A 6,000-nucleotide genomic window follows, 5' to 3' on the forward strand; every position below is an offset into this window, starting at 1 on the left:
CCAGTATGGCTCACTTAGTTTGCCAGTGGTGCCATGTCTTTGCCAGATGTGGCCCAGATCTGTTTTGGGACATGTGGGCCATATAAGTATTTCCTATATGTGGGCAACTTTTGGCTCATATGCTGTTTGCCGATGCCGGCAGTGCCGTAACGTTGCCAGAAGTGGCCCACATCCGTATGCTATCTGGGCATGTGTGTACAGACTCGCTCCTCTCACATCTTACAAGAAACAAGAAATCTGAGCACTTTAAACAACTGAATTTATTTACAACCCTACTGAGAGCAGCTCTTTACAAAAAATTTATTACATTAATACACCTCATGAGAATTCAGATTAAGCAATTTGATGATGCATCTACCTTAATTATTAAAAAGTATCGGATTGATATTAGCGATACTGGCGCTGTATTTACTTGGTATTGGAATCGGATCATACCAAATTTTGCATTTGGGGGGGGGGGGTCTATAACAGCTGCTTAAACAGTCACCGGTATTGTTGAGCTGTTTTTGTTTAATTATATTTGTGTTTTAGAGCTGTAATAAATGCAACACATTTTATCAATTCAAACAGCTAACCAAAACTGTGCTGCCTAATAAAATGAATTGCTCCCTTTATAACATGAGATGGTACATTCCTCCTCAGTTCCCGCCGGAACTTTCTTCTAACCGACATTTCAGTCTTTTTCTGCTGCTAAGTGCTAACCATAAACAACTGAAATGGAGAAACCCTGGATGATATTTCCACCGCAGCACTTACAGGTAAGCTAATAACTTATATTTTCTGTTTGAATGTTGAGTTTTGTGAGCCAGTATTGTGCTTGTTCAGAGTCTTATCTAGGTTTATTTGTGTTAGCATTGACCTAATTAACTTAGCTAGCTAGCTTAACTTTAAAGTCAGCATTTTTTTTCTTAATTGTTTTCAGGTTTGATAACTAAGTGTAGTTGGACCATAGAATATACTTTTAAATGAAAATTGCAAGTGGTAACACTGGATTCTTGGATAATGCAATTTATTAGGTAACTGGTTTACAGATCTGCTCATTACAGTAGGTCTGTATGTAGTGTCTCAAATCACTCCATGTTTCCTATATAGTGCACTACTTTACTGGGGTGGAAGCGCTAATATGTCGTGTCTTACGAAGTGTACTAAATAGAGAAGGGAAGTGATTTGGGACGAAGCCTCACAGAGTAAACATGAGTGCTGCTTTCTGTAAGAGGGAAAAACAACGAAGTTTCATTTAGACTTGAAAAAAGATTAAACTTAAATTGAGAGTTTTTAAATGTCAGTGAAGTGAGTTTGAGCTTCTGAACTGGTTTGAAACTGTTCATGGACAAGCGTCTCCACAGGTGAGGGCACTTCAGCCTGGTAAACGTGGTGTTAGGGACGAGGCTGAAGTTAGTTACTTATTCGCAGCTTCCGATTCGTTTGGTTACTTATTCGCAGCTTCTTATTTAGCGGCTGAAGTTGGTTCCTAATTCATAAAGGGAGCGTTCGCCATGGATATTTGCTGCACACTTTATATTTTACCGACATAAATCAACTAAATGAAGACGTGAACATCATTTTTTTGCCTGATTCTCATCGTGATGTTGTCAATGTAAAAATGTGATTCAAATATAATTAAAATATTTACTTTGTAAAATATTTTTTCAATTCATTCTTTCAGGCTGCATTTCCACTGTAAGGAAAACCTATTTTTATTCAGAAGCATACTGGTGGCATAATTCAAGTCGGGCCAGACAAATAACAAATCCATTACACAGAACTGGTCCCTCTCTGTAAGAAAAAGTTGATTTTAGACTGGCCCAACTTCATTTTATACCTAAAATCTATAGCCAACATGGCACACTCAGCAATGGTGCACATGAAAATTCATTCAAATTAACTGGCAACATGCTACATCTAGTGCAATTTAATGTCGTATTTTAAAGACGTTTAAAAGCTATACTGAAGGCATTATTAATGCATAGACAGACAAACAATAAGTCCGTCACGATCAGGTTTTTCCCTGTACAAAAATCTTGTTTTACACTGACCTGCCAATTTTGATTCCATTCATCAAAAATGTATTCCTCAAACTCAATTTCCACTGGTATTTTCAAAGCCTATTTTAGCATCTGGCCAGATCTAGCCCTCTTCTCTCAGGAAGGACAACTAATTTCATACCTCCAAATCAGATATCTTGTGCAGAGGAATATTTTTTTTAATTCTCTTTGTAGGTTGAAACAAATGTGAAATATTTAATACACTGTTTATGTATCCTCTTTAATCATCTTGTTTTAGACAGACCGCTGTACCTCAACATGTTCTTACCTAGCATTGGGAAATTGTCTGGTAGTTATGGCTATTCTTTTTGATCATTTTCTTCCCCTATACAACAACAGAACTAGCAAATGACTACCATTATTTCTTCTAAAGCAGGCTTTACACAGTTCAACTTTCCAGTAATTCTGGTTGCTTGAAACGTGTTTTAAATTAAATTGCACTTTAATTTAAGACTGTAAAGCGCAATGTCAAGTTGCACAGAAATTATGCTACATGCAAGTAGTTGCATGAAAGTTTCACCATCCAAGAAATATCTAACCATCTTTAGTCTTCACTCAAGTTCACTTCCTAAGTTGAGAGAGCAATATTCAAGAGAATATGACTAGCCAAGATAGTACAAAATGGAACATTATTTATCAAATACAGTATGCAACAAAATGTGCATCTTTATAAACATAGAACAGTCTACACATTACTCTTTCAATGAAAAGGAATGAAGCTTACACATTGCTTTATTTATACAAAATAATCAAGTTAACAAAATTTTAAAAAAGAACTAAATAAGATCAGTGCTAACCAAATTATCTATAGTAATACCTGCTAAGTCTTTAAAAAATATTATATATATTATAAAATAAATTAGTCTTACATAATTTTCCATGTTGACCTGGGTGCATGAATCTAAATCTTTTCACAGCAAACTCTAAGCTTCATTTTGTCTCTAACATTGTGCATAAAAAAATGCATATCCTCAATTTCTTTGAAAACAAATGAAAAATTCACGAGGATGTCAGCTCTGTCATCTTCATTGACAATCTCTTGCAAAGTGTGAAATTTGTGAAGGGCCTCTTCTGCCTCATCTCTGGTCATGTATAGCAGTGGTGGTGGTGCAACCTCTTCCTTGAAATGGTGTTTGTTTTCATTGCACCACCTCTCTGCCTTCAAAATCTGTTGATATACACTGTGTTCCAAATTATTATGCAAAAAGTGTTTAGGAGTGATAAGGTAAGAATTTTTTTTTTGTCAGTTAAACTCATTGATGGTGATGTGTGTCAGGGCTCTTTATATCACTGAAAGCAATTGCAGACACCTGTGCTAATTAGTTTGGCAGGTGTGTCCAATTAAAGGCAAGACTACTTAAGAAGGCTGTCCCACATTATTAAGCAGCCTACATTTTTAGCCAAAATGGGAAAGAAAAAGGATGTGTCGGCTGCTGAGAAGCAACAAATTGTGGAGTGTTTAGGTCAAGGCATGACTACAATCAACATTGCCAAGACACTTCATCGTGATCATCGCACAATCAAGAAGTATGTAGCTGATTCAGAGCACACACGTGTGCGTGCTGATAAGGGAAAATTGAGGACTCTTTCCAACAGGCAATTACGTCAGGTTAAAAGAGCAGCTGCAAAAATGCCTTGTCATAGCAGCAGACAAGTTTTTGAAACTGCTGGTGCCTCCAACGTCCCCCGAACAACAAGATGCAGGGTCCTTCAGAGGTTTGCAGCTGTGCGTAAGCCATCCTGTCGACCTCCTCTATCCACTGCACACAAGCAGAAACGGCTCCAGTGGGCCAAACAATACATGAAGACTGACTTCAAAACTGTTTTGTTCACCGATGAGTGCCGTGCAACGCTCGATGGTCCAGATGGATGGAGTGGTTGATGGACACCCCATGCAAACAAGGCTACGGCGCGAACAAGCAGGAGGTGGAGTAATGTTTTGGGCTGGAATCATGGGGAGAGAGATTGTCGGCCCCTTTAGGATCCCTGAAGGGGTAAAGATGACCTCCATAATGTATGTGGAGTTTCTCAAACAGCACTTCCTGCCATGGTTCAAGAAGAAGAACCGTGCATTCCGCAGCAAGATCATTTTCATGCATGATAATGCACCGTCTCATGCTGCAAAGAACACATCTGCATCTCTGGCTGCTATGGGCATAAAAGGGGACAAACTTATGGTGTGGCCCCCATGCTCCCCTGACCTCAACCCCATTGAGAACCTCTGGAGCATCATCAAAAGGAGTGTCTATGATGGCGGGAGGCAGTTCACATCTAAGCAACAGCTCTGGGAGGGTATTCTGTCCTCATGCAAAACAATTGAAGCAGATACCATCCAAAACCTGACAAATTCAATGGACGAGAGAGTTCAGAAGCTCCTTTCGAACAAGGGGTCCTATGTGCAAATGTAACATCACCTAGAATAAAGTTTTGACTTGAAAACTGTTTGATTTCAGTTTGTAATAACCTGCTAATGCTTATAATTTCACAAATGACCATTTTTTTGTTCTTTATAAAAATGAAAAGGTTGAAAACTCTGCTGTGCATAATAATTTGGAACATGCATTTTGAGTGCATTTTGAGTGTTTTATTTTTTTTTAAATATACTGTTATCATTGGCAGTTTGTTCAAAAACCTTTCAATTGTACTCTAATAGTTGATGACTGGAAAATTACAATGACTGCAATTCATATAGGTAATTTTGGAAAATCTGAGAAAATATTATTTGCATAATAATTTGGAACACAGTGTATGCTATGTTTCTGGAATGAAAAAAAAGTGTACATATGTAATTTGTGCAGTGTACTTCAAAACAAATCACCAAGCACATCAATATGATAATTAGCATTTTACCTTGTATGGCTCATCTGTGTCTCTTGTCTGTGGACCATCTACATCAGCCTGTTGAAGATGTTAAAAAAACAATATTTTTTAAAAATATTTTTGAATATTTAAAACTAATAGCAAAAACAGGTCCCTGGGAAATGCTCCCAAAAATTCAAGATGTAAAAAAATTAGATTAGATTCAACTTTTTGTCATTGTGCAGAGTACAGGTACACAGCGAATGAAATGCAGTTAGCATCTAACCACACGTGCAAGATACAGTAATTATTTACATTATTAATACACTAGATGGTAGTAAAATATAAACAACAAGATATATACAGTATGTAAACATCAATATGATAATTAGCATTTTACCTTGTATGGCTCATCTGTGTCTCTTGTCTGTGGACTATCTACATCAGCCTTTTAAGATACATACAGTATGTAAACATAATTAGTGCAAACTGTTGTGATAGACTTTTTGTTAATCATGAGACAGAAGAAGGGTATTATACAAAGTGCATACAATCAAAACTTACTCGAATGCACAAAAGATGGCCTAATTGGCAGGTACTAGAGAAGATTCGTTGCACAACCGAAGCTGTCGCTTTAACTTCTCCATGGCCTGGTGTACTAAGTTCTTCAGCACCATCATAAAGATACCACTGATTGTCTTCATGAAGACGATGAAAACACATGAAATGAATTTTGTTTGTGAGGTAGTATGTTATTGCAGCAGGCTGGTACCTTTTACAAAAGAAGGGAGTGTAAGACAAAATCATACTTGCTGTGTTTACTTTTACAACTTTAAATATAACAACTGACCTCTCTCCCATGATTGTTATTGATGATGGCAAAGACACTGGTTAAAGAACAGATGGCAAAAGTCCTGAAGTGGTTACCATGGAGATAACCATTAAGCATGGCAGACCATTAATGAAGTGTCTGGAATGTGTTGTTCTCACACCAGTACACTGCTCCTTCTCTTTGCTGTAATACATTTGTAATGAAGTTGTTATCACATACGTGTGATACATCATTAACAGCATTAATGATATCCATAGCTAACACTTGAAGAAGATATTAACTTTTTCATTATTAGAGCTAAACTGTGAGAAAAAAAAAGAAACT

The sequence above is a fragment of the Trichomycterus rosablanca genome, chromosome 6 (assembly GCF_030014385.1).
Source record: "Trichomycterus rosablanca isolate fTriRos1 chromosome 6, fTriRos1.hap1, whole genome shotgun sequence".
In the NCBI taxonomy this organism is placed as follows: Eukaryota; Metazoa; Chordata; class Actinopteri; order Siluriformes; family Trichomycteridae; genus Trichomycterus; species Trichomycterus rosablanca.